Raw genomic sequence first — 19,559 nt, forward strand, 5'->3', positions numbered from 1 at the left:
CCATGTTAGAAGTCTTTGTAATCCATACTTAAGACTGAATTTAACATATCAATTAATTAATTAATTAATTATTAATTCCAAAGACAAACTGCTCTCCTAGGTATTTTTTTCTTTTTTTTTTTGAGACCTGAGTTTTGCTCTTTTTGCCCAGCCTATGGTGAAATGGCGCAATCTTGGCTCACTGCAACTTCTGCCTCCCAGGTTCAAGTGATTCTGCTGCGGCCTCCCGAGTAGCTGGGATTACAGGTGCCTGCCACCAGGCCTGGCTAATTTTAGTATTTTTAGTAGAGACAGGGTTTCGTCATGTTGGCTAGGCTGGCCTTGAACTCCTGACCTCAGGTGATCTGCCCACCTCAGCCTCCCAAAGTGCTGGGATCACAGGCATGAGCCACCACACCAAGTCTCTTCTAAGAATGTAGTTCACAGCCAGGCATGGTGGCTCACGACTATAATCCCAGCACTTTGGGAGGCCAAGACTGGTGGATTACCTGAGGTCAGAAGTTTGAGACCAGTCTGGCCAACTTGATGATGAAACCCCATCTCTACTAAAAATACAAAAAAATTAGCTGGGTGTGATGGCGTTTGCCTGTAATCCCAGCTACTAGGGAGGCTGAGGCAGGAGAATCTCTTGAACCTGGGAGGTGGAAGTTGCAGTGAGCTGAGATTGCACCACTGCAGTTTGGCCTGGGCAACAAGTGAGACTCTGTCTCAAGACAAAAAAAAAAAAAAGTAGGTCACCTAAGAGGATTACAGCATCCTTTGGAAGTATACTGTTAATAAATGTTTAATTGTCTCATCCCTAAAAAGGTAGGAGGGAGATTGAGGGAGATTGTCTTGCCCTTTGTGTTTTAGGTGTCTGTGTCAAAGATGATCTTTCACAGGCATCTTCTTCCTTGTGTTCTGCCGGCGTTACTCCCCAGATATCCCTTTTCTGCCATCAGCAGGGCTTCTTGTGTCTCAGTGCAAGTTTTCCTTGATTTCACAGGTATGTTAGTAACTCTTTCTCTTTGCCCTCGGGTGTTAAGAGATGGTTCCATTTAACTCATGACTCTGGTGATCTTTCTGTTATATTTCCCACAATCTCTAAAGCCCACGCATAGACATGTTTCAACCAGTTACACACATAATGGAAGAAGGAGTAGCATTGTTAGGATTAGATTTTTGAGACAAGCAAAGACTAGCTCTCATGTTTCTTCAAGCATATTTTTTTCCCAGAAAAGGATCAAGATGTTTTGAAAATGAATTAAATATATAATTGCCCATAGCCTAATTTAGAAAACATTAAGATAACAGTAATAGTTTCTTTTTTTTTTTTTTTTTTGAGACAGAGTTTTACTCTTGTTGCCCAGCTGGAGTGCAATGGAATGGTCTCTGTTCACTGCAACCTATGCTTCCCGAGTTCAACCTCAGCCTCCCAAATATCTGTGATTACAGGCATGCACCACCATGCCCAGCTAATTTTGTATTTTTAGTAGAGATGGGGTTTCACCACGCTAGTCAAGCTGATCTCAAACTTCTGACTTTGGGTGATCCACCTGCCTCAGCCTCTCAAAGTGCTGGGATTATAGGTATGAACTACCTTGCTGGCCAACGGTAATAACTTCTAAATAAAATGTTTCATGCTTGCTTCTAAAAAGTGAAGAATATATAGGATTTTTTCATCAATGGAAAAAAAATAGGCTGGGTGCTGTGGCTCACACCTGTGATCTCAGCACTTTGGGAGGCCGAAGTGGGCAGATTAGGAAGTCAGGAGTTCGAGACCAGCCTGACCAACATGGTGAAACCTCTCTCTACTAAAAATACAAAAGTCAGCCGGGCATGGTGGTGCATGCCGGTAATCCTAGTTACATGGGAGGCGCTGAGTCAGGAGAATCACTTGAACCCAGGAGGCAGAGGTTGGAGGGAGTCAAGATTGCACCACTGCACTCCAGCCTGGGTGACAGAGCGAGACTCTGTCTCAAAAAAGAAAAAAAAAATCGGTAAATCGCGGAAGGAAATACATTTGAGTCTATCTCTCTCTCTAACTCTATATATATGCACTGTCTTTAGCTTTATGAATGTTTCTTTCTGTTATTAGGTCAATGTTTGAAATAAAAATACATTACTATCATGACTAAAATTATTTGGAAAGGTTTTGCTTTTTTGTTTTCTCATTTGATTTTTATTTATTTATAAATTTTGAGACAGAGTCTTGCTCCATCGCCAAGCTGGAGTGCAGTGGTGCAATCCTGATTCACTGCAACTGTTGCCCACTGGGTTCGAGGATTCTCCTGCCTCAGCCTCCAGGGATTACAGGCGCTTGCCACCACACCCAGCAAATTTTTGTATTTTTAGTAGAGATGGGATTTCACCATGTTGACCAAGCTGGTTCAAACTCCTGACCTCAGATGATCTGCTTGCCACGGCCTCCCAAAGTGCTGGGATTACAGGTCTGAGCCACGACACCAGGCCGTCCTCATTTAATTTAAATATACACATTATGTAATAGGCATGTCAAGAGTCTGTTCATTTAAAATCAAGGTTACCTAACATTTTGATGCATTCAGACATTTCTGAAAACTTAACTTGATTCATTTATTCATTAGCCGCCTTTATATTTTCTTCTTTTATTAAATGTGTTCTATCATTCCTTTAATGTGGTTATTGGTTTGTAACCTTGTTTTTTTCTATTTTGAATATAAGTGCTTCAAAGGCAGGCACCATTTAATACCTATCTCTGCATCTCCTATAATTCTTGGCACCATGTCTCACTCACCATGTTTTTATTAAATTCAACTTCAAAAAATCAAATCGGCCTGGCAAGGTGACTCACAACTGTAATTCGGGCACTTTGGCAGACTGAGGTGGGCAGAATACCTGAGGTCAGGAGTTCAAGAACAGCCTGGCCAACATGGTGAAACTACATCTCTACTATAAACAAAAAATTATCTGGGTGTGGTGATGTGTGCCTGTGGTCCTAGCTACTCGGGAGGCTGAGGCAAGAGAATCACTTGAACCTGGGAGGCAGAGGTTGCAGTGAGCTGAAATCATGCCACTGTACTGTAGCCTGGCAACAGAGCAAGACTCTGTCAAAAAAAAAAAAAAATGTGAAAGCAAATTTTGGTAGCATCAAACTGATCCGAATTAATTTAACTACACGCCAAAACACAACCAAAACATATTTAAAGAAGCAAAATAGGCTGGTCTCAATGGTTCACGTCTGTAATCCCAGCACTTTGGGAGGATGAGGTGGGCAGATCATGAGGTGAGGAGTTCAAGACCAGTCTGGCCAACATGGTGAAACTTCATCTAAAAAATTAGCTGGATGTGGTGGTGCAGGCCTGTAATCTCAGCTACTTGGGAGGCTGAGGCAGGAGAATTGCTTGAACCTGGGAGGCGGAAGTTGCAATGAGCCAAGATTGTGCCATTTCACTCCAGCCTGGGCGACAGGGTGAGACTCTGTCTCAAAAAAAAAAAACAAAAAACAAAAAAACGAAAGAAATACAATAAAATCTATCAGAAAACAAAGTAAAAAGCATAGCAAGTACATTAAAAAATTACCAGGCATGCAAAGAAAAAGGAAACTATAACCCATAACAACCAGTAAAATCAATCAACAAAAACAGATCCACAAATGACAAAGCTATGTGAGAATGTGATAGAAAAATGAAATATGTAAAAAAAAAAAATCCAAATGGAGTTTCTAAAGATGAAAAATACAGCGAATGTAATTACCAGCAGATTAGGCACTGCAGAAGAAAAGCTCAGCAAACTTGCATACAAAGCAACAGAAACTATATAAAAATAAGAAAACGAGAAAAAGACTAAAAATCATAAGAGATCAGTGACCTGTAGGACAATATCAAGCCATGTAACATACATATAATTTGAGTCCTGGAAGAAGAGTAAATACAGGGAGAATATAAAAATATTTGAAGAAATAATGGCCAAAATTTTCCTAGTTTCATGAAGGTGATACACAAACAAATCTAAAAATTTCAATGAACTCCAAGCAGAATATATAGGAAACCACACCAAGATACATCCTAGTTGAATTGCTGAAAACCAGCAATAAAGACAGAATTACAAAAGCAGGCAGGAAAACAAGATATATTGCATTCAGGGCAACAAAGGTAAGAGTTACAGCAAAGATATAGATACTCAAAAATAAGAGTTAACACTTTCTGACTCCTCATCAGAAAATATTTAAACTGAAAGAGCAATGTCCTTAAAGTGCTAAAATGAAACACCTGTCAACCTAGACTTCTATTCCTGATGAAAATATGTTTCAACAGTAAGAGTGAAACCAATTTTCCAAACAAGCACAAGCTGAGAAAATTCATCACCAGCAGATCTGCAATACACAATGCATTAAAAGAATTTCTTCCAGCAAAAGAAAAATGAAACAATTTGAAAATTTAGATTTGCACAACAGATTCCATAACCGAAATATGGCAAACTTGTGAGTAAAATAGAGATTTTTTTCTTTCGTTTTAAATTTTATTAGAAAAGTCTGTGCCTATCTAAATCAAAAATAACCATGTATTGAGGTTTATAATATACATAGGAATAAAATATGGGGCATAAATAATTTCTATACAGTGAAACAGCAATAACTAGAAAATCATAACTAAAAAGAAGTAGCATTAATAAACCATTGTTAGACATAAAATAGAATAATGGAGAATGCTGAGTCAAGCCAAGAGATGTCAGAAAAGAGAAAAAGAGAAACAAAGAACAGATTGGGCAAATAGAAAAGAAATAGGAAGGTACTAGGTTTGAACCCATCCATATTGAGAGTTACATTACTTTTAAATCCACAGATTTTCCAATTAAAAGGCAGAGATTGTTAGATTGGATAATAAAGTTAGCCCAACTGTATACTGTGAACAAGAAACTTACCTTAAACATGAAGACATGCCTAGGTTAAAAGTTGCAAACATGAATCAAATGAAAAGCATTTACATTAGACAAAGTAGATTTCAGAACTAGAAATTTGAGCAGGAATAAAAAGGGACATTTCATAATAATAAAGAGATCAATTCATTAAGAGAACATAACCACCACAGAGGTCCATATTTCTAGTAACAGAGTTTTCAACACACATGAAACAAAAACAGAACTGAAAGGAAAAATTGGCAAATCCACAAATATTGTTGGGTACTTTAACACTCTCTTTCCAACAATAAATACAACCAATAGACAATGAATAGACAAGAACCAACCTATCCACCAATGTGACCTAGTTGGCAATCATGAAATACTCTGCCAAACAACAAAATACAAATTTTCTCCAAATGCACACATAGCATTTATCAAAATAGGCCATATTCTGGACCATAAGACAAGTCTTAATAAATTTAAAAGAATTGAAGTCATACAAAATATGTTCTCTGAGTACAGCTGAATTAAACTAGGAATCAACAACAGACAGATATCTGAAAAATACCCAAATACGTGGAAATTAAACAACACACAAAATCAAAACACATCCAAATATGTGAGGTACAACTACAGCAGTTCTTAGATGAAAATTTATAGTGAAATGCTTATGTCAAAAAAGGAGAAAGTTATTGAATCAGTCCAAGCTTCTACCTAAGGAAACTAGAAAAAAAAATAGCAAATTAAACCCCAAAGTAAGCAGAAAAATGAAATAGGTGAAAGAGGACGCAGTAAAACAATAGAGGAAATCTATGAGACCAAAAGCTGGTTCTTGAAAAGATAGATGAACTTGAAAAAGCTCTATGAAGACTGACGAAAAAAGAGTGAGAAAAAATAAATTATTAATATCACGGATGGGAGTGGTGATATTCCTTGAAAACCTGTAGACATCAAGATGGGGCGGGGCACGGTGGCTCACATCTGTGATCCCAGAACTTTGGGAGGCTGAGGCATGCGGATCACCAGAGGTCAGGAGTTTGAGACCAGCCCAGACAACATGGTGAAACCCCAACTTTACTAAAAATACAAAAATTAGCTGGGTGCGGTGGTGCGTGCCTGTAATCCCAGCTACTCGGGGGCGGGGGCTGAGGCAGGAGAATTGCTTGAGCCCAGAGGGTGGAGGTTGCAGTGAGCCGAGATTGTGCCATTGCACTTCAGCCTGGGCAACAGAGTGAGACTCCATCTCAAAAACAAAGCAAGCAAACAAACAAAAAAACTCCTTAACAAAATTTCAGCAAATTGAATCCAATAATACATAAAGTGAATAAACATTATTACTAAGTAGAGTTTCTCCAAGGGATGTAAGGCCAACCTAACACATTGGAAAACCACAAGGCATGAACCCTCACCAGACACCAAACCTGCCAGCTCCTTGACCTGGACTTCCAAGCCTCTAGAACTGTGAGAAATAATTTCTGTTCTTGATAAATGACTCAGTTGGTGGTATTTCATTACAGCAGCACAGACAGACCAAGACAGTCACATTGTGTGATATGGGCTGTGGGTTTTTTGAAAAAGTACTTTATCAGGTTGAGGAAATTCCCTTCTCTTCCTCATTGCCTAAGAGTTTTTATCATATAAATGTTAATTATCCTCAAATACTTTCACTGTGTCTGTTCAGGGTGATCCTATGGGTTTTCCCTCATAGATTGTGCCATCTAAGTGTCCTCCTGTGATGGAACAGCAGAAGACAGAAAATTCACATCCACAAGCCTCCACTCCTCCATTTTTTGTTGTTTTTTTTTTTGAAATGGAGTCTCACTCTTGTTGCCCAGGCCAGAGTACAATGGCAAGACCTCTGCTCACTGCATCCTCTGCCTCCTGGGTTCAATCAATTCTCCTGCCTCAGCCTCCTGAGTAGCTGGGATTACAGGCCCCTACCACTGCACACGGCTAATTTTAGTAGAGATAGAGTTTCATCGTGTTGGCCAGGCTGGTCTCAAACTCCTGGCCCCAGGTGATTCCTCCTCCTTGGCCTCTCAAAGTGCTAGGATTGCAGACATTGAGTCATCGTGCCTGGCCCCACAAGCCCTTTTAGTAAGAGCCCTAATCCATTCATGAGGGCAGAGTCCTCAGAACTTAATCACCTCCCAAAAGCCCCACATCTTAATACTACCAATATGGGGATTAAATTTCAACATGAATTTTGGAGGGGACACAAATATTTAAACCACAACAGTGACTTCCGTCCAAAGAGTATAGTGGGGAAAAGGACAAGAAAGCAAGAGTAACTTCACAGTGGAGAAACCTGACCAACACTACATCAGCCAGGTGATCAAGATCAACATTAAGAGTCACAGCTCAGCTGGGCGCAGTGGCTCTCGCCTGTAATCCCAGCACTTTGGGAGTCCGAGGTGGGCAGATTATGAGATCATCTTGGCCAACGTGGTAAAACCCCATCTCTACTAAAAATACAAAAATTAGCAGTGTGTGGTGTTGCACGACTGTAATCCCAGCTACTCGGGAGGCTGAGGCAGAAGAATTGCTTGAACCCAGGAGGTGGAGGTTGCTGTGAGCCAAGATGGCGCCACTGCACGCCAGTCTGGCAACAGAGTGAGACTCCATCTCAAAAAGAAGAAAACAAATAAACAAACAAACAAACATCACAGCTCATGTAGACTGTGTGTGTGTGGGGGCGGGTATGATAGGATGTGATGAAAATGGCACTTTACCTCTGTCTTCTTCCTCCTAAGACCCATAACCTCAATCTAATCATGAGAAAAAGCATCAGACAAATTCCAGTAGAAAAACATCCTACAAAATTCCTGACCAGTACTCCTCAAAACTGTCCAGGTCATCAAAAACAAGGAAAGCCTGAGAAACTTTCATAGCCAAGAAAGGCTAAATAGATATGATGATTAGACATAATGTGATGTCCTGTGGGATCCTAGAAGTGAATAAGGATATTAGGTAAAAACCAGGGAAATGTGGACTTCAGTTAATAGAAATGTATTGATATTGGTTAACTAACTGCAGCAAATATACCATTCTAACGTAAGGTGTTCATAGTAGGGGAAACTGTGTACATGATGGGAGAGTATGTGAGAACTCTCTTATCTGCTTACTTTTTAATTAAAAAGTTACCAGGGCGGGGCACAGTGGCTCACACCTGTAGTCCCAGCACTTTGTGAGGCCAAGACAGGTGGATCACCTGAAGTCAGGAGTTCAAGATCAGCCTGACCAGCATAGAGAAATTCCATCTCCACTAAAAATATGAAATTAGCCAAGTGGCTCATGCCTGTAATCCCAACTACTTAGGAGGCTGAGGCAGGAGGCAGAGGTTTCGGTGAGCAGAGATTGCTCCATCACACTCCAGTCTGGGCAACAAGAGCAAAACTCCATCTAAAAAAACACACAAAAAAAGTTACCAGCCAGGCACAGTGGCTCATGCCTGTAATCCCACATTGGGGGCTAAGGCAGGTGGATCATGTGAGGTCAGGAGTTCAAGACCAGCCTGGGCAACATGGTGAAAACCTGTCTCAAATAAACATTCAAAAAAATAGCTGGGCATGGTGGTGTGCACCTGTAATCCCAGCTACTTGGCAGACTGAGGCACGACAATCACCTGAACCCAGGAGGCTGAGGCTGCAGTGAGCAAAGATCCCGCCACTGCATTCCAGCCTGAGCAACAGAGCAAGATTCTGTCTCAAACAAAAAAAGTTACCATTAAGAAAATGAAACGACCAGGAGAAAATGGAAAACCATGCCTGATAAAGAATTTACATCCAGAATACATGTAGAACTTTTCTATTTAATATTTTATTTAGGAAGAGTAATAACTGAATTAAAGAGAAAATAGGCAAAAGACTTGAACAGACACTTCACCAAAGAAGATCATGTAAATGGCAAATAAGCACAGGAAAAGATGCTCAGTATCATACCATATCATATCATTTATCATTGGTAAATGCAAATTAAACTTGGATGAGATACTATTACTAGAATTGTTGCTATTTTAAAAAAACTGATAGGCCGGGTGCTGTATGTAGCTCACGCCTGTAATCCCAGCACTTTGGGAGGTCAAGGCGGGTGGATCATTTGAGGTCATGAGTTGGAGACCAGCCTGACCAACATAGTAAAACCCCGCCTCTACTAAAAATACAAAAAAATTAACTGGTCATGGTGATGCATGCCTGTAGTCCCAGCTACTGGGGAGGCTGAGGCAGGAGAATCGCTTGAACCCGGGAGGTGGAGGTTGCAGTGAGCCAAGATCATGCCACTGCACTCCAGTCTGGGTGACAGAGCAAGACTCTTCCTCAAAACAAACAAACAAAAACAAACAAACACCTTTAACAAATACCAAATATAAATGAGGATGTGAAGCTACTCGAAATCTTGGAATTTTATATTGTTGATGGGAATATCGCTTTGGAAAGTACTTTTGCAGCTTCTTAAAGAGTTCATAGATACTTACAGTGCAATTCAGAAATCCAGCTCCACTCGAAGATTTGCATTTGATGTTCATAACAAGTTTATGCATGAAAACCGGTGGGTCATCTAAGTTGATAAATCATTTGAGGTACACTTATACAATGGAAAGCTTCTCAGCTATAAAAAAGAATGGACTACTGACTCACACGTCAGAATGGATGAATCTCAACAACATTATGTAAAGCGAAAGAGAAGATAAAGACAAACACTGTATAATTCCATTTATTGCTTTTTTTTTTTCTATTAGAACCTTTTATTCTGTTTTATTGATGCTTCAAGAAAACAGTTTTGCCCATAGGTCACTGTGGCCTGGAGTCATGACACCAACTTATATTTGGCCAATTAAGAAAGAGGCCCAACTGCATTCTTCTTAGAAGGTCTATTTAGTTGATAAATGGAACTTAACTGATTTTTTTTTTCATGTAACCTTTAACAAGAACTCATAAGTTGCATCGGTTATGACCCAAGAGATAAGGGACTGATGGTAATTCTGATAGGCACCTCCAAAAAGATTTATCAGTTTTTTGTTCAGTTCCAGCCAGATTTTATGGAAAACCTTGGGGAAGGAAAGACTGAAATTCCCCACCAATCTGAGACTGTGTTTTTCAACATTAACTGGAAAAAAGCAAGCATCCCAATGTGGCACCCAATAGACCTCTACAGAGAAAACCATTGACCAAATGAGCACTAGGAGTCATTGCGGTAGGCAGATGCTCCTTAATGGAACCTTAAGGCTGAAAAAAAGATATTGCTGACTCCATTCCAGAATGAATGGGCACCAAGCCTCAATAACATTCTCCAATTCCATGACATTTCAGTACCTTGAAAGCCTCATAAGTACTGGGGGTGGTGGCTCACACCTGTAATCCTAGCACTTTGGGAGGCCAAGGCAGGCAGATCACGAGGTCAAGAGATCAAGACTATCTTGGCCAACATAGTGAAACCGCATCTCTACTAAAATGCAAAAATTAGCTGAGCATGGTGGTGTGTGCCTGTAGTCCCTGGTACTTGGGAGACTGAGGCAGAAGAATTGCTTGAACCCGGGAGGCGGAGGTTGCAGTGAGCTGAGAGTGCACCACTGCACTACATCCTGGCTCCTTGAGACAGCAAGGATCTGTCTCAAAAAGAAAAAAAACGAAAGAAAGAAAAAAGAAAGCCTGATAAGTGCTGGTACATTCGTCAGGATGCTTGTGGTTTTAAAGCAATGTCTGAACTCTTTCCAGTGGAATGAAAATTGCTTCTGTTGTCCCTGCAAGCACTGCCACCACGCCATGGCTTGTAAACTCTGGAGCACTGAACTGTTGTGGAAAAGGTGGGATAAATTTTCATACAGACCAAATGTAAGTGCAAGTGGAGTTGCCTTGTTTTTTTTTTTTTTTTTTTTTTTGAGGTAGAGTCTTGCTCTATCACCAGGCTGGATTGCAGTGGCACACCATATGGGCTCACTGCAACCTTTGCTTTCTAGGTTAAAGTGATTCTCCTGCCTCAGCCTCTCGAGTAGGTGGGACTACAGGCTCCCGCCACCATGCCCAGCTTACTTTTGTATTTTTAGTAGAAACAGAGTTTCAGTATGTTGGCCAGGAGGGTCTTGATCTCTTGACCTTGTGATCTGCCAGCCTGGGCCTCCCCGAGTACTGGGATTACAAGCATGAGCCACCACGCCTGGCCGTGTAGTTCTGCATCAATGGGGGAAAGATTCCAGGATACACGTTTTGAAATCCATCCCTTCTCATCGGGTTTTGCCGTACAGCTGTTGTTGAGAGGGACCTTCTGAATGGGAAATGTGATTGGTACATGTTGAAGGCTGCACAGCAGCCACACAAGTAATGCTTCATTTCACCAACATTTGTAATATAAGGTGATATATCTTGTTTTGAAGATGTTAGTATTGGTGGCCTCTTTTCATGAGCTTCTGAATCCATCATGTTGCTTATGATCTTCCTTTTTCATGAAGGACTTTTTAAAACCATCTGAGCCTGGAGTTTTGCAGGATAATAGCTCTTTGACGATGTTCCCAGTTGCTTCCATTGTTATTATTCTGTTAAGTTACTCTTCTGGAGTCAATTTTGAGAGCTGGATTTCCCATCGCCAAGGCGTCCTGCAGGATGGTGAGTGAGCCAGGGCCCACGAAGGCACCTATAATTCCATGTGAAAAATTTGAAAGGGCTAGCTTGTAGTGACATAAAGCAAGACAGTAATTTCCAGAAAGAGTTGACTGGGAGCTGACTAGAAAAGACAGGAGGAAACTTTTTGAGGGTAAGGAAGATGTTTTCTATCATGAATATGGGAGAGGCTGTAATTGTTTACATTTGTCAATCTTACCAAATTATAAACTTAAAATTGCTTGATTTTCTTATCCATAGAATATACCTCAATAAGGCTGATTAGGAAAAGGAGCTTGTATCTGAGCCAATCACTGACGAACAGAATAGAATTACCTTGATCAACTTCAGTTTATCAAGATTCACTCCCGGGGGTGAGAAAGAGCTCATCTTCCCTCAAAACAGCACATCATCAACCTGGAAGGAAGGTAGGGTTACAACCAGCAGTGTCTTCTGCCCTGGGTCATCTACATGCAGGCTTTGGAGAACACAAATGTCCTCACTGAAATTATAGACTCTTCATCTCATAATTAAAATCCAACCTTTCATGAACAATAATTAACTACTGAACCAAATCTGTGCAGAATGTTAATGAAAAATAGCCATTCAATTAGAAGTCACACATCAAACAAAACCTCCAGCTCAATAAGCAGGCGGCCAAAGAACAGTAGATTAAGCTCCCCCAGAACAAGCTGTGACACTGTGACCAACACATGTGGTATGTGACCTTCTTTTAACTCCTCTTTTCCTTCGCTCCATATGGGTCATTTTATTTTCAGTCCTTGGCTGCTTAGCTTGTCCTTCTGGCTTTGAAGGGAGGTCATTTTTGGCCTAACTTAGAGAGGAAAGGCATATGCTGCTTAGCTCTTGAAATGTTTTTTTCTCCACTACATATGTTTTGTTTCCTTCTCTAACGTCCGTACTGAAATGTAAGAAGTCTGCCTTACACCGATGGATCTCATTACAATGGGCCTAGGCTGGTTCCAGCTTCTCACTAGTGTTTTATGCACGAGTGATAAAGCTATGCATAACTTCTGCTCTGCTACTAGCGATGCATTATTGGTACTTAAGGAATTCAGGCACAGATTAACTAAGACCTGGTATCAGTTCATTTGAAACATCTGATATTTAAGGAAGTCAACCTAATAGAAAAATAATCGGTGCATTCTTTCAGATTCCTCAGGTCCTAGATACTTTAGGAATGTAGGTAATCAAAAAACAAACAAGCCTGGCCTCGTTATCTCAGTCTCTTCTCTTTGTAAAAGCCCTCCATGAGTTAATAAAGACGTAAAGCTATGACCTGGGCTCTAAAGAAGGTTAATATGAGAATCTGTTTGAATTGCACTGTGTCTTGGAAACCTGTAACTAAAACTATTGTCCATTATGCTGATAATCCACAAATATATTCACTCTTAAAATCATTTATGCTTCAACGTTTGTCTTGGCAGATAAATGTCCATGTTTCCTTTCATTAGAAAATGAAAACCTTGAAGTCCTTAGCTGTCAGGAAACATAAAAGCTAAACATCTCGCAGAATTATAATGATGAGTGTAGTGTAGATACAATTGAAATATTTGCTTTTGTAAATGGTGTCCATCAGAGATCCTGGCAAAGGCTCAGGTCTAGAGACCTGGGCCCTCTAGCTAACATGACTCTAGACTCACTTCTTTCTTAAGACCCTTCTTGCCCCTAGTGAAGATCTCATTCCACATCTGGAATTGGTAATGCATTGTCTCAGGACACACTTGGAGAACGTCTGGAGCAGAAGGAAAAAAAACTTCCCCATTCTAGCATGGATTAGAGTTTCCTGAATTGGGGTCCTCAAGAGAACCCCCAAGCTGCTCCAATAATAAGCTTCCCTGTTTGCCGTGAACTCCATCTGAATAAGCCACCTTGTGGAGAGCGGTCCTGATTGTGCTTTGGATGCTGGCACGGCTTGATCTTGCCCATCCCAGTTTCTCTTGCTCTCCATTTCTTCTTCTTCTTCTCTTTTTGATTTGAGACTTGCTCTGTTGCCCAGGCTGGAGTGCAGTGGTGCAATCTCGGCTCACTGCAACCTCAATCTCCCTCCTGGGTTCCTGCAATTCTCCTGCCTCAGCCTCCCAAGCAGCTGGGATTACAGGTTCACGTCACTACACCCAGCTAATTTTTTTGTATTTTTAGTAGAGACAGGGTTTCACCATATTGGCCAGGCTAATCTCGAACCCCTGACCTCAGGTGATCCGCCTGCCTCGGCCTCCCAAAGTGCTGGGATTACAGGCATGAGCCACAGTGCCCCGCTCCATTTCTTCTTCTCCATGCTCACCTGGAGTTCCTAGACCTGAGTTCTGGCATGCATGTGTCTCCCGACAATGTCCTAGCATAGGCTACAAGAATTCCTCTGTGGTCCTCATTAGCACTATTTTCCTAATATTTCTGGTTCTTCTACACTTACAGGCACATAATAGGACCCCACTCTCATGGTTTCTTGAGGTTAGGTATGACCAGGTGACTTGCCGTGGCCTATGGAATATAAACAGAAACTTTAAGAGCCAGTGTGTGACTTACTTCTTTGCTTGCCTCAGTTAGAAGACTATGTTAAAATGAAGCTTCCATCAGCTTGGATCCCTGAGTTACAATAGTGAACAGAGCCCACTGCTAATCCACAATAATGGAGAAAGAGATCTCTGTGGTTTTATGCTTTAGAGATTTGGGACGTGTCTGTTTCTGCAGTATAACCTAGCATATCCCCATGTTATGTCCTCTCCTGGGTTGCGCTTTCATTTTTCTGTTTTTGTACTATTGTACAACACTTTCACATCCTGTATTTCATTGGCTATTTCAGGACTTAGTTTGCATTCTGTTTTTCATTTTACACCTTATTATCCATCATTATTCTTAGAGACATCACTATTCATGTTTACGACCTTTATCATCTTAGACTCATAGTTCCTGACCACCTTACCTTTAGAAATTTTCTTCTTCATGTCAGCAAAATCACTAAATCAAACCTTTCTTGCAAATTCCAAACTCCACACCCCTCTGCCTGGATTCATCTTGATTAAGCTACTCAAGGCATTGCCTGCCTGTTTCCTCACTGAAAAACAATGCGAATCAGTACCTTATCTCCTAGGGCCGCCACAGGGATTCAGTGAAACAATGCATGAAAGCCCTGCGCCTGATCTCTGGCATGTTACAGGTAGGGAGCTGCTGGCTCTAATCATTATTGCCATTATAGTGTGCTGTCAGCAACTGCTGTCTACCACACTCTAAAGACTTACTCTCCATTCTTGACATTTCGGATATTTTGTTCTAATTCTAATTTTGTTTTTAATTTGTAATTTTTGATCTATCAGCTTCGTCTGACAATGGAGGACTCCTCCTATGTTTTAGCTCCATGCATCCTGGCTATGGCTCCCCCTAAATCACTCATCCCTTAGCCTGGAGTTGACTACAGATGCATGAATGAGCCCAGGAAGGCCAGCAGAAAAAGCATTCAACTGAGCCTGTCTAGCTGGCAACTCACAGAATCAACTTGAGGAAAACAAACGATTGTTTATTGTTAAGTTTGAGGATTGGTTTATGAAACACAGCAAAAATGAAAGCACACTTTTTAGCTCTGAAACTTAAGCAGGTTAGCCAGTCTCTCTGAACCGCTGTTGTTTTACCCACAAAACAGGAATCGTATGGTGGGGCGCGGTGGCACGTGGCTGCAATCCCAGCACTTCGGGGGGCTGAGGCAGGTGGATCACCTGAGGTCAGAAGTTCATGACCAGCCTGACTAACATGGTGAAACTGTGTCTCTACTAAATTAAAAAAAAAAAATAGCTGTGCATGGTGGCGCCTGCCTGTAATCCGAGCTACTTGGAAGGCTGAGACAGGAGGGTCACTTGTACCTGCGAGGCAGAGGTTGCAGTGATTGTGCCATTGCACTCCAGCCTGGGCAACAGGAGTGAAACTCCATCTAAAAGAAATGGGAATCATGTTTATCTTGCATATAAGGATTAAGCAACTGGCATAGTAGTGGCTCAGCATAGGGCATGTCACTTATCTTTTCTGTAACTTTCTGGGGTCCTCGTGATGACCATTCTTTCCTCCTTTGTCCTTTCTCCTTCCACAAATGTCCCTATTCCAGCTCTCACCTTCAATGGGTCAATCCTGGAACCCCTTTTCGGGGAAGGCTCCCGCCATCTGCTAGGAGCCCTCTTGCCTTGCTTTCACTTCAGTTCTCCGTGACCTTTCTCTGCAGTCTCAACTTGGTAAGCTCCTGCACACCAGTGACTTTGAGATCCTCTGGCCTCAGCCACAATCTCCATCTGTCTTGAATTTCCAGCTGTTTTTCTAACACTGCCATTTGACTATCTGGTAACATCAAAATGACAACAATCAAACTGAGCTCACGATTTCCTCTCCCATTGGTTCACCTTCCACCCAACCACTGTTTTTTTATTCTCAGAAAAAAAATTTTAAGCCCACAATTTCCTTGATCATCTGCATCCAATTAGTCACTAAGTCATGTTTCTTCTTTTGAAATCTCATCTTCTTCCCCCTTCTTCATGCCCACTGCCACATTCCTCTTCTGTCTCCCACCTCCACCCACATGGCCACTTCCTTTCTCTTCATTCCACTCTTTCTGTTTACTGCTAGCAGGTAGATATTCCTTTTCTTAAAAAAATTTTTCGTTTTGTTCTTGTGCTTAAGAATTGATAATAGGCCGGACATGGTGGCTCATACCTGTAATCCCAGCATTTTGGGAGGCCGGCGGATCACTTGAAGTTAGGAGTTTGAGACCAACCTGACCAACATGGTGAAACCCTATCTCTACAAAAAATACAAAAATTAGCCGGGCATGGTGGCACGCATCTGTAATCCCAGCTACCTCGGAGGCTGAGGCAGGAGAATTGCTTGAACTTGGGAGGCAGAGCCAAGGTCATACCACTGCACTCCAGCCTGGGTGATAGAGTGAGACTCCATCTCAAAAAAATAAAAAGTTGATAATGATTTTACACTGACTCTGCTTAAAGCTCAAATTCCTTACCCCTGGTTTCCTCCTACACATGTGGTTTACCTGCAGGATTCAAACATATCTCCCACCTCTCACTAATTGCTCCATGCAAAGGGTCCTTTCTTTTTTTTCTTCTCTTTTTTTTTTTTTTGGACAGAGTCTCACTCTGTCACCCAGGCTGGAGTGCAGTGTCACAATCTTGGCTCACTGCAACCTCCACCTCCCAGGTTCAAGCAATTTTCTTGCCGCAGTCTCCTAAATAGCTGGGACTACAGGCATGTGCCACCATGCCTGGCTAATATTTTTGTATTTTTAGTAGAAATGAGGTTTCACCATCTTGACCAGGTTAGGCAAAGGGTCCTCCCTCCCTCCCTCTCTCCCTTTTTCTTTCTTTCTTTCTCTTTCTTTCTTTCTTTCTTTCTTTCTTTCTTTCTTTCTTTTTCTCTTTCTCTTTCTTTCTTTCTTCTTTCCCCTCCCTCCCTCCCTCCCTCCCTCCCTCCCTCCCTCCCTCCCTCCCTCCCTCCCTCCCTCCCTTCCTTCCTTCCTTCCTTCCTTCCTTCCTTCCTTCCTTCCTTCCTTCCTTCCTTCTTTCTTTCAGATAAAGTCTCACTCTATTGCCCAGGCTGGAGTGCACTGGCACAATCTCATCTCAGTGCAACCTCCACCTACCAGGTTCAAGCAATTCTTCTGCCTCAGCCTCCTGAGTAGCTGGGACTGTAGGCACGCACCAACACAGCCAACTAATTTTTGTATTTTTAGTAGAGATGGGGTTTTGCCATGTTGGCCAGGCTGGTCTCAAACTCCTGACCTCATGATCCACCCACCTTGGCCTCCCAAAGTGCTGGGATTACAGGCGTGAGCCACTGAGCCCGACCAAAGGGTCCTTTCTTAATACAGTATCTCCATAGACAGATCCTGAAGCAAAGATCAAAATACTGATGCTTTATGCTTTATTTGAGATAGGCAAATCCACAGCAACAAAGAGGAAAATGAAGAGTGAAGGAGGAGAGATGGGGAGAAACCTAGAGTGATGTGTGGCTGCCTGGTGCTGCTTCACCGGAAAGAAACCCAGCACGGGCTTGACAGGTGTGTCTGCACCCTGGACTTGTCCAAATGGGCTGCTAGGAGGAACTGGGCCTGGCAGAGGTACAGAGTAGAGAGAAACAGGAGAAGAGCCTCAGCCTGGCTCTCTCCCTCTTCTATTTCTCACTGGCCAAAATTCATCCCATGGGGAGTAAACTGCTCCCCACTTCTGGGTTTCATCATCTATCCCATTCAGTTGCTACTTAGGTTGCCAGATTATATACAGTGTGACGTGGTGTTTCACCTAAGTCCAGAAGTGTGGGGAGGAGGAGAAACTCCACCAACAGCCAGGAAGAAACCAGATAGAAGAGCCCAACAGCCCCAGGGTGGGGGCCCATCCGGTTTGCATCCCATACATCCTGCCTATAGCTCTGCTGCATCCAGACATTTCCAGTGTTGTCTCTATGCCCCTGCCAAAGTGATTCCCTACAACTTTTTCTGTTTTGTTGTGCCTTTAAAAACTAGACTTACCCAGCAATGACCCACTTCGTGGAGCTCTTCCCTCCCATCCACCTGTGGAAGACAGGTGCCGTCTGGCTTGTGGCCAGCAGCATCCTCCTCCCTCAGCACTCCCTTCTTTGTGTGGGGGAGGATTCCCCATGGGTGAAACTTTGTTTTCCTCTTTCTCACTCCCAGCTCCTATTGTGGAAGAGAAGGGAAGGTCAAGGCTTCTCCACCGCCCACCTGGGGCACACAATATAAGCTCAGCCAATCCGTTATTGGTTCTCCAGGCTTTGAGCCTAAAGCTGGTGAAACAAAGATGCAGTGAACATTTGCAGGTCAGACAGCTCCGGGTGCTGCAGTCTGCTTCAGCTAGACTGTTTTTGGTGGGTGACCTTGGCTGTGGATTCTGCTGCATCGTATCTGTGCCTCTCTTAGTTCCTGTTTTCCAAGCCCTGCTCTCCAAGTTCCCGTGGAGTCTGTGATCCCCGTTCTCCCTGCTGTGCTATCCCTCTGATTGACTTGCCTTTGTTTAAGGTGGCAAGAGGCAGCTTTTGTTGTGTATGACTCACAACTCTTTATACTTAGCAGGTTACATTACTTTCTGCCACCTTGGGACTTCTATACCATTTGGAGCTTAGCATACGAAACATGCTTAGCATAATGCCTGGAACATAGCAAATGTACAACTGCGACCAAACTATATTATTGTCAAAATCAACAAATATTTGTCAAGTTTCAGACACTGTGGGGGAGTGGAAAACAAAATAAACTGAGAAGAAGCATGGGTTTCTTATTTAATAGGAAAAACATGTCTATAAAATCAACAACAGTTGCAGCAGAGACTGTATTACACAGCACGTCGGGGCCACAAGGAAGCAAGTGGTTGGTAAGTTCTGGAACAATCATAGACGACTTCCTGGGGGAGGAGATGTTTGACTTGGGTCCTGAAGAAAGACCAGGAATTTAAAAGTGGGGAAAGGTGGGGCTGGGCATTACAGATAGTGGGAAATGCAGCTGAGCTCTAAATGGATGGGGGACTGCTCAGTGGGAGAGTGAAGAGTTTAGGGTAGGGAGTGTGATTGCCTGGCAATTCTAAGGGCCCCTTGGTGACCATGGAGTTGAAATGAGATGGGTCAGCATGATTCTCTAGTCACCTTCAGTGGCCATGGTGCAGTTGGCCATCTCCCATATTCTGCTTAAATCTCCAACTCCACCATGGTGAAAGTGGAGTTGGAGATTTAAGCAGAATAAGTGAGACAATGGGTGTCAAGTATGATTTGAAGATTCAATACACAGTAACTGTTGTTATTACCACTGTCATTAGAGGCAGTAACTACTGTGACTACTACTTTTTTTTTGAGACAGTTTGCTTTGTTGCTCAGGCTGGAATGCAGTGGTGCAACCTCGGCTCACTGCAACTTCTGCCTCCCAGGTTCAAGCAATTCTCATGCCTCAGCCTCCTAGGTAGCTGGGACTACTGGTGCCTACCAACATGAGTGACTAATTTTTTGTATTTTAATAGAGACGGGATTTCACCATGTTGCCCAGGGTGGCCTCGAACTCCTGGGCTCAGGCAGTCTGCCTACGTAGGCCTC

At 42.4% G+C, this 19,559-nt stretch overlaps 1 pseudogene; it reads right to left on the reverse strand.

Moving 5' to 3' along the window:
- Positions 1-9,769: 9,769 nt before the first annotated feature.
- LOC100403362 (mitochondrial nicotinamide adenine dinucleotide transporter SLC25A51-like) lies at positions 9,770-11,458 on the reverse strand (annotated as a pseudogene).
- Between the last annotated feature and the right edge of the window lie 8,101 nt (positions 11,459-19,559).

Source organism: Callithrix jacchus, chromosome 13 (genome assembly GCF_049354715.1).
Source record: "Callithrix jacchus isolate 240 chromosome 13, calJac240_pri, whole genome shotgun sequence".
Taxonomy (NCBI): domain Eukaryota; kingdom Metazoa; phylum Chordata; class Mammalia; order Primates; family Cebidae; genus Callithrix; species Callithrix jacchus.